The sequence below is a fragment of the Saccostrea echinata genome, unplaced genomic scaffold (genome assembly GCF_033153115.1).
Source record: "Saccostrea echinata isolate AGI-Se365-2 ecotype Australia unplaced genomic scaffold, CSIRO_AGI_Sech_v1 ptg000019l, whole genome shotgun sequence".
Taxonomy (NCBI): Eukaryota; Metazoa; Mollusca; class Bivalvia; order Ostreida; family Ostreidae; genus Saccostrea; species Saccostrea echinata.
In genome coordinates, this window is record NW_026889768.1 from 3,417,501 (window position 1) to 3,428,121 (window position 10,621).

At 35.1% G+C, this 10,621-nt stretch overlaps 1 protein-coding gene across 1 annotated transcript in view; it reads right to left on the minus strand.

Annotated features, from left to right (window-relative positions):
* LOC133189677 (sacsin-like) overlaps window positions 1-4,845 on the minus strand; it is a 54,689-nt gene extending 49,844 nt beyond the window's left edge. Inside the window, exon 1 of the mRNA XM_061325075.1 lies at window positions 4,766-4,845. The gene's annotated coding sequence lies outside the window, so the exon portion shown is untranslated. The remainder of the gene's footprint in view (window positions 1-4,765) is intronic.
* Window positions 4,846-10,621: the final 5,776 nt, after the last annotated feature.

Below are 10,621 nucleotides of genomic sequence, written 5' to 3' on the forward strand. Positions count from 1 at the left end.
CCCGGGGGTCATGATTTGAACAAACTTGAATCTACACTACCTTAGGATGCTTCCATGTAAATATGACCAATCATGGCTTTGCTGTTCTTGAGAAGAAGATTTTTAAAGATTTTTCCTATATATTCCTATGTAAAACTTTGATCGCCCATTGTGGCCCCACCCGACCCCCAGGGGTCATGATTTGAACAAACTTGAATCTACACTACCTGAGAATGCTTCCATGTAAATATGACTAATCATGGCTTTGCTGTTCTTGAGAAGAAGATTTTTAAAGATTTTTCCTATATATTCCTATGTAAAACTTTGATCTCCCATTGTGGCCCCACCCGACCCCAGGGGGTCATGATTTGAAAAAACTTGAATCTACACTATCTGAGGATGCTACCATATAAATATGACCAATCATGGCTTTGCTGTTCTTGAGTAGAAGATTTTTAAAGATTTAACCTATGTATTCCTATGTAAAACTTTGATCGCCCATTGTGGCCCCACCCGACCCCAGGGGGTCATGATTTGAACAAACTTGAATCTACACTATCTGAGGATGCTACCATATAAATATGACCAATCATGGCTTTGCTGTTCTTGAGAAGAAGATTTTTAAAGATTATTCCTATATATTCCTATGTAAATTTTGATCGCCCATTGTGGCCCCATCTGACCCCCAGGGGTCATGATTTGAACAAACTTGAATCTACACTACCTGAGGATGCTTCCACATAAGTTTCATATTTTCAAGCACAGTGGTTCTTGAGAAGAAGATTTTTTAATGATGCCATTAATTTTTCACGAATTCTTAATTATCTCCCCTTGGAAGAAGACGTGGCCCTTTATTTGAACAAACTCGAATCCCCTTTATCCAAGGATACTTTGTGGCAAGTTTGGTTTGAAATTGGCCCAGTGGTTCTTGAGAAGAAGATGAAAATGTGAAAAGTTTACAACAACGACGACAACGACCACGACAACGACAACGACGACAGACAACGGACAAATTTTGATCAGAAAAGCTCACTTGAGCCTTTGGCTCATGTGAGCTAAAAAGACAATCCCAACAGTTCTTAGGAAAATTACCAACTTCAGGGGTGTGCAATTACAAAATTTAGTTCCTAGCCCGTCGGGCTAGTGGCAGTAACAAAGTTACTAGCCCGAGGTTGCCAGTCACTAGCCTATTAACTACCGAAAACAATACATGTATAAGCATAACAAAAAGGTTAAAAAAAAAACATTAAATTGAAATAAATAAAACAAATAATGGTTTGTGCTTTGTTATTGTCAGGTACTTCTCCCTATTTTTATTGACTATAATTGTCACTGAAACGACTGGCGATAGCAACACACAATACATATAGGTTAAAAGGAATTAAAGATTCGTTATGATTTTACAATAAATTTAATTTGTACATCAATTCAGTCGACGTAAATATAAGTATACGTTCATTTTAGATTTACTAGCCCAACGGGCTAACGCAGTATAGATTTATCATAGCCCGATCTCTAAAATTGATAGCCCCGGGCGTCGGGCGATGGTAATTGCACACCCCTAAACTTATATTGGTATTGAGGGTGAATTAAAATAGAATATGCATTACTTTCACTTTAAGAGATCAGCTAGGGCCCGTTTACAAAAAATCTTATGACTACGACCAAAAATTCTGTTGATTGTAATATCTTGCAAAATTAATAATTATCTTAAAGATTGCTAGCATAAAGATATCTTTCTAAATCCATTTTTAAAGGGTTAAAACCATTTTCAAATTAATGTAAAACAGAGTTATTTGCAGAATAACATTTTGGTCTTAGTCACAAGTTCTTTTGTAAAATAGGGCACAGGGTTTTAAGTGATTATACAGGAGAAAAAAAAATAGTGATCAAAGACTCATTTTCATTCTTGAGGATCAGATCAGATGGAAGTCTGAATCATCTACTAGTAATACATGTCCTCCTGGAGTTACAAGTGCAGGATTTATAGTGATTATTGAGATTGATTGCAGGAGAAAAATATGCTGGATTTAATAGTGATTATATTGATCTTTATGAATTATTTCTGGAGTCAAAAGTGGTGGATTTAATATTGATTAAATATATAATGATTTTTAACACTTACCCCTGCCATTATTGCATGTCTCAACAACTTCAAAATAAAGTCATGCAATCAGTTTAATTACTATATGTTTTCCATATGTACATGAAGATCAAACTTAACTAGACAAGATGCTCATGGGCCACATCACTCATCTGAGTCACAATAGCCCTTCTGTTCTTTATCAGCAAATTTTTAGCTCACCTGAGCTGAAAGGTCAAGCGAGCTTTTCTGATCACATTTTGTCCGTCATCTATCTGTCTGTCTGTAAACTTATAACATTTCTGATTTCTTCTCAAGAACCAATGGGCCAATTTCAACCAAACTTGCCAAAAAGTATCCTTGGGTAAAGGGAATTCAAATTGTTCAAATGAAGGCCACGCCTTATACCTAGGGGATATAATTACAAATAATTGAAAATTAATGGCATCTTTTAAAAATCTTCTCAAGAATCACCAAGACAGGAAAGATGAAACTTATGTGGAAACATCCTCAGGTAGTGTAGATTCAAGTTTCTTCAAATCATAACCCCCTGGGGGAAGGGCGGGGCCACAAAGGATGATCAAATATTTACATAGGAATACACAGGAAAAATCTTTAAAAAATCTTCTTCTCAAGAACCACTTAGCCATGATTGGTCATATGTATATGGAAGCAACCTCATGTAGTGTGGATTCAAATTTGTTCAAATCATGACCCCTTGGGGTAAGGCAGTCCACAATTGATGGTCATAGATTTACATAGCAATACTTAGGAAAAATCTTTAAAAATCTTCTTCTCCAGAACCACTGGCCAGGAAAAATGAAACTTATGTGGAAATATCCTCAGGTAGTGTATATTCAAATTTGTTCAAATTAAGACCCCAGGGGTAGGATGGGGCCACAATGAACCATCAAAGATATCAATAGAAATACAAAGGAAAAATCTTTAAAAATCTTCTTCAGAACCACTAAGCCATGATTGGTCATATTTATATAGAAGCATCCTCGGGCAGTGTAGATTCAAGTTTATTCAAATCATGCCTCCTGGGGGTAGGGTGGGGCAACAATGGATGATCAAAATTTACATAGGAATACATAGGAAAAACCTTCTTCTCCAGAACTACTGTGCCAAGAAAGATGAAACTTATGTGGAAACATCCTCAGGTTGTGTAGATTCAAATTTGTTCAAATCATGACCTTGGGGGTAGCATAGGGCCACAATGAATCATCAAAGATATCCAAAGAAATACATAGGAAAAATCTTTAAAAATCTTCTTCTCAAGAACAGCAGAGCCATGTGATTGGTCATATTTATATGGAAGCACCCTAAGGTAGTGTAGATTCAAGTTTGTTCAAATCATGACACCCAGGTATAGGTGGGGCCACAATGGACAATCCAAGGTTTACATAGATATACACAGTAAAAATCTTTAAAAATCTTCTCAAGAACAGCAAAGCCATGATTGGTCATATTTATATGGAAGCATCCTCAATTAGTGTAAATTCAAGTTTGTTCAAATTATGACCCCTGGGGACAGGGTGGGGCCACAATAGAAGATAAGACTTATAGGAAAAAAATCTTTTAAAAACTTCTAAAGCCATGATTTGCCAAAGAAATATGTTAGCATCCTCAGTTAGTGTAGATTCAAGTTCATTCAAATCATGCCAATAATTCAAATCAATAAAATGGGCCCAGTGGTTCTTCAGAAGAAGTCAAAAATGTCAGAGATGGATGGATGGATCAGAAAAGCTCACTTGAGCTTTCAGCTCAGGTGAGCTTATGACAGTTTATTCTGCACAACATTATAGGTTAATTTTACTCTTTGTTAAACTTAAGACGGAGTCTCCATCCGCCCCAAATAAAACAGCAATGACTTAGATTTGTATTAACACTCTAGGAGAAAATTTCAATAACATTTGAACCCTTAATTGCTTTGGAGTATTTTTTGTGCAAGTTTTTAGTTCTTCCTAACTACATTGTGCAGAATTGACTCTATATACTTCATAATGACACCATATGAATTTTACAATCTGTATCACAATATCATTGAGAGAGAAAGACTTTTACAGATTTTACTTTACATATCTTTCAAACATTTGGGCCCTTTTTTGTGTCCATTCCCATCCAAAGGTACATTGTTTTGAGGCTTTTGTACAAACTTAATCTTCATTACATAAGAAAGCTTCCACAAAGTTTAATAATTCATCATTGGATGATTCTAGAGACGATAAAACCTTTAAATAACCCAATCACATTTTCACTGTTTCTTAGTTATCTCCATTTGAAAAGGAAACAGATTCTTTATTTGGGAAAAAAATGAAATGAATCCTTGAATCCCCTTCATCCAAAGATGCCTTGAGGTAATTTTGTTTGTTTAATAGGCCCAGTGGCTATGTGAAAAGTTATGCATGATGACAGATGACGAAAGACTATAGGTCACCGGAGGAACAGGTAACCAAATATGACAAAGAAATAATGGTGTGTGAACAGCAATGAGATTTTATACATTTTCCATGAAAATCTTCAGAACTCTGTGGAATTTTGCTCTGCAGAAATCCATAGAATTCTGTTTCAAGACAATTTTTTTTTACTTTTCCTTTTGGTAGGGGGTGGGCTATGCAGAAATATACACAAGTACTGCAGCTTGCACTTCATTTTTACAATATCACTGTACTCTTTTTGCCATCAAAAACAAATATATACCTGCAGAGATTGACTTTATTTCAGTGAAGTTTTCCCTGTTAGAGGTTCCTGGTTCTTCCTGTTCCCCCTCTGTTTTTAATCGTTTGTTTAACACCTCTGATGATTGTGATTTCCTCTGACGTTTAGAAGGATCCTTCACCAATGTCCTACTTCTTTCATCTAAATGATGAACAAGTTAAGTATATATCAAATCGATTAATCAAAACTATTTTATAATAACAAACAACAAAACAGACATGCTAGTGCTTGTAGGTAAAATCTGCTAAAAAAAGAAAATATGCAAACTACATATGTTAAAAGTCAAGAATTTAAAAAAAAAATCATATCACAGACCTGTTTACCTTTTTTTATTGCAGATAATAATCCTTAATCCTTATTTTGATCTTAATCCTTATTTTGGTGGAATTTCAGAGACAAAGGTGCAATTCTTATAGATCTATTTTGATGTCTCGTTTTGATTCTACAGGTGACTCTCGATCTCTCGAAGTTCAAGGGACCGCAAGAAAAGTTCGAGAGATCGAGGGGTTTGAGAGATAGAAAGTGAATAAAATCCGGAATTTTCAGTTCCGATCATCATTGTTCTACTACTATAAATACCGGAAGTGTATGTTGATAATGTCATTGCACGTTTTCATTCGTATTTTACAGGTAATTCACTTGATTTCAACAACATTGGTTGTATTTTGAATAAATAAAACGGTCTTTTTAAGTTTTAGTATTTGTTTGTTCCCATTTCATGATTACATGAAACCTGAATAGCGATCGTCGGTGTGGCTACCCCAGGGCTTGATCGGGTCCTTCACAAGATTTCTGGTATTAAATAGGTATTCAGTTCTTGAGATAGGATTTCTTGTGCAATGTTTGTCATACTGTGATTATGTAGACTTATGAAACTTCATAATCTATGGAAATTATTGACACGTCTCTTAAATTATTTTCTAAAAATTATCGTCTCGCTGTCAAGTCAATATAAGTTGTGAAGCAATTCATTTATAATTTACCAATTATAACCAATACATTATATCAACACTCGGATGTTCACAGGTACAGTGTCATCTATGTAAACACCCAATTAACACCCCCATGCCAGCCCCAGGCATTCACTGTTATCCAGGTAAGTCCAAGCTGCATTTATTTTACGCTTGATTGACGTGTACACAAACGCAATCAAAACTTTGAGAGATAGAGAGTGAAAACCAATGAAATGTGTGTAACGGGACCCAGGGCTTGGTTCGAGAGATAGAGAACTTCGAGAGATCGGAAGTTCGAGAGATCTGAAGTAAATTTGCTTAGTTATATAGAAGAAGAAAACGGGACCGGAGGCTCACTTCGAGAGATCGAGAACTTCGAGAGATCGGAGTTCCAGCCATGGAGAGTCACCTGTATGTAAATGAAATTAAACTCCATGCTGGATATCATATACGGTATACAGGGAAATTTTCGCCCCCATTTTATTTTCGCCCCTTTTGCCCTACTCACAGGTGGGTGAATTCAAAGAACACAGTATAATTTCTTAAACAGAACTGTGACTGGGTGAATTTAAAACAAGTCTAAATTGCTTGCAAGTGTGAAAGGGGGAAAATAACATGGGGCAAAAATAACCTTGAATACAGTAATTAAGGACATAAAAATATTTTTCTGTAAAACATCCGCATCCTAACATCCCAACATGTCTTAATCTCATAGCTCTACAATGACCTATTTGGTCAATAGCTTACATATCATAACTAATTCAATCTTGCACATATCGTTATAATTGTTGAAGTCCAAGAAGTATTTGCATCTGCTTGATTCAGCACATGCCACATGTTAGGCCAAAAATAAAATTAGCTTTGTTTGGTGTTGCCGGCCGACTCACATAAATCGGTGCGGTCCGAAGAATTTTTTCAACAGATACTGGTTGTAATTTTTATTTTGTTATATTCATCAGGATTTACGTGTTTGTACGTTTGCGTAATATATACAGAATGGGAAAGAATCATGTAAATGCTTGATTGATCAAACAGTTTTCAGCGTCTATGTGATGTTGAATAAATGCGTATCACGAATCCAAGCATGGCTGTCGAAAGCAGTAAAATGTAAACTCGGTATAACAGAAGTTGATGGCATGACTCTCTGTGGTAATGTGGTTTTAAAAGTAAACTGATGAATAAGATATACCAGTTCGAAATAGAAATTTCACGGTACAATGTCCTGTCCAATTTGCTAGTCTAGCAGCCATGCTTGGATTCGTGCACATGATTCATATTTACACTAATTTAATGTCAGTGATTTTTAATACTATGTATATTAAAGGTTTAAAACTAATAGGGTTTGAAAATCAATGACAAAACTGAGAATCAATTCGGACTGTGGTTGTCGTTAAACTATTGGAAACCATGACGTTCAGATACTAACAACATGTACTATTTCTGAAATTTAAGGACATACGCAACGTAGTTTGAACTTTATTGCCTTTTTCCCCTGGTAATGCAGGCTGATTTTTTGTCTACGAACATCTGATGACACTATAATCTTAAATTAAGAATATCTTGAAAAATTATCAGTAGGTAAGGTACGTTGCGTATGTCCTTAAATTAAAAAAAAAAATATTTTCCCTACCTACCGACCCAAACATATTAAGACTAAGTTGGCAACGCCAAACCAACACTATTTTAATTGTGGCCTTAAGGTTTTGAAGTCATCTTATAGTTACCATAAACTCTTGAAGAACTACCAGCATAGCCCCCTCCCCCCCACCGATAAATAAAGCGTTTTACCGATGTCTATGCATATTAGTAAGTTGTATTCAAGCCCAAAAGTATGTCGTTCATACAAAACCTCTTGTTAACAAAATCTTTAAGCATGACATCTAAAATCGATTTTTATGGCATAATAGCACAATTTTGTGATAAAAAGTGGAAGAAATACGCCAAAAGTGGAAGAGTAGGCAGGTCTGTTATCATGACTAACTATGGCCTTGCTATTCAACATGTACATTCTCATGGAAAACTTTTAACTGCCATTATAGGTTTGAACAATCTTTGAATCTACACTGTATATGAATGAGGCAACTGGGGTTCTGTTGTACTCAATAGAAAGATTTCAAATTAATTTTTATATTTAAATTCCCTTGTAATATTTATTCAATATTCATTTATTGTGCAATACATGTATTCCATTGAGGTGGTTAAGTATTTTGCAGCCAAGATAGAGCTATTTAGGCCCAAATTCTGAGGGGAAAAAGCAAGTTAATTCAGGGAATTTCAGTCTCCCATTTAAGGAAAAAGGAAGAGGATGGAAGAACTAGAAATTTTTTTTTAAAAAGATGTATTTGTGAATTACTGATGCCCCTGTATGACAGCTATGGCCAAAGTAAGAAATTCTCAGATGCAAGTCAAACTCCTGGGTCAACAAAAAGGGGTCAAAAACTTTGATACCCAAAGAAAGGTCTTGTTACAGGGTATATACATGTGAAATATGAAAGCTCTAGCTCCAACCAATCAAAAGTTAAGGACAATTAGGTTTAAGTTTTTGCAGACAGACAGACGAATGGACAGACCAAAAACTATATGCCTCCAAATCTACAATTTATGGGGGCATAAAAACAAAGACTGGCACTGAGTTGGCTAAATCCTATAAAATCATGCAGAAATTTAACATAAAGCATTTTTTCTATTTTTTACCATCATGGATGAAATTCTTTAAAGCAAAAAGTTGAATTTCCTTCAGGATAAAAATACCAAATATTGCTACTTGCTAAATTTTATCTAGATTTATTCCTGCTTTTATTTAATGCCTAAAAGCTATCAAACATACAGATCAAGACAGATGAATATTGTTCTCTTAATTTAGATACATATATCTAACACTGTAAGGAAAATTTGATGTCTTTGGCATTAGTATTACTTATTTAATAGTATCACTATCAGTAGCATCACTTAATTATCAATTGTATAGGTGGAGATATGCATCAGTATTTTATTTACCTTTTATTGACTTTAATGGGGAAGACTCGCCCTTCCCTCTTTCTGGATTTGACATATCTGTATACAGTCTTCAGCCATCTGAAATGATAATCATATCACTGTATAGCTACTTCTTTTTCTATATGCTATAAGCTATCAACTTTTTCTTTATGCTATACATGTATAGCTACAAACTCTTTTTCTACATGCCACATAGCTACAAATTTTTTCAATATGCTGCACACAAATAGCTACAAAAAAAAGAATACACCAAACTACTATTTTGCTATGATATTTCAGCATCTCAAACCATCACGGTAGCGCAGTCGGTAGAGCACTCGCTCCGTGATCATCAGGTCTTGTGTTCAAATCAGGGCAGCGACTGACCTACATTGATAAAAAGTAGGTAGCAACTGTTCCTTCGCCAAGTGCTTGGCACTTTGAAGTAAAAGTTGCAGGTCCTTCGGATGAAACCTTAAAAACCAAGGCCCCGTAGCATGGTACGATAAAGAACCCTCACTGCTCAATGGCCCTGAGTGCCAAGTAAAGGTCTAAATTTGAAGCCCTTCACTGGTATATGGTAACGTCTCTATATGAGTGAAAAATTCTCTAATGGGATGTAAAACAACATACAATCAATCAATCAGCATCTCAAATTAGTTCCCAACAGAACAAGAAGCCTGTGAGCCAATGCTCACTAGTAATACCCCCACTTTGATGTGAATATAGGCTCTCATTAAATATACACAAGTTCAGTTGTCTAAACAAAGAGTGTGCTAAAATTTCAAACATCTGCCTTAAGTAGTTGCTGAGAAAACTGCGACGGAAATTTGGTATGGACAGATGCATGGATAAACAGGAAGTTGACAATGGATTGTACAAAAATGAATCCCACCATATGGTATACCTAAACAAAGAATGTGCTAAAATTTCAAGCATCTGTGATGAGTACTTGCAAAGAAAACTGTGACGAAAATTTGAAAGGGACAGAGAGACAAGTATACCCCCCTCTCCTTCAGAGCACAGATTTAATTATCATATTGAATACCATATCCGCTAAGTGAAACCACACAGCACCCCAATTTTTTTTTTTGTAGCCATGGGTAGTACCGGCAATTGCAAGCCTCAAGATAGCCTTTTTGCCCTACAATCCATACCTATATAAACTTTTATCATAACTTGAAAATCACATACGTTACTTACACTATGTATCAGATTTTACACTACAATATTTGAAAATCTCAGGGTTTTTTGGCTATCTTTTGTGTAAATCCTTAGTATTTATCATATAAAACAGTCGTTACATGAAAACGACATTGTAATATAGTTGTAGCATAGACTATTTGTATTTGTTAATATCAAGCATTGAAAATATTACAAATATCATTTCTACTTGAACTTTCAGTAAGGCGTGATATTCTCAGCTATATATAATTAGCATCTCTCAAATAGTGACCTAGATTCTCATTGGTTGCCAGATTAGTTCATCAATACGGAAATTTACACAGCTTTTCATTCACGGGTGAAATACACATGGAATGACTAGAAATATGTCCATAGGACATGAATGCCCTGCCAAGGGTATATTAGTAATGCAACATTTTAACACAAATTGAAAAAAGTGAGGTCAAGGTCAAAGGAAAGGTCAAGGTGAAAATATTGATTCAGTTGAATAGCTTACATTAGTATGTATCAGCATATGAAGTTTGACACAAATAAGTGAGGTCAAGATCAAATGAAAGGTCAAGGTAAAAAAAATTGTTTATTCAGTTGAAAGGTAACATTGGTATGTATAAGCATATGAAGTTTGATAAAAATATTATGAATGGTTTTAAAACTAAGCTAAACACTATTAAAGAAAAGTGAGGTCAAGGTCAAAGGAAAGGTCAAAGTCAAAAAATATTGATGC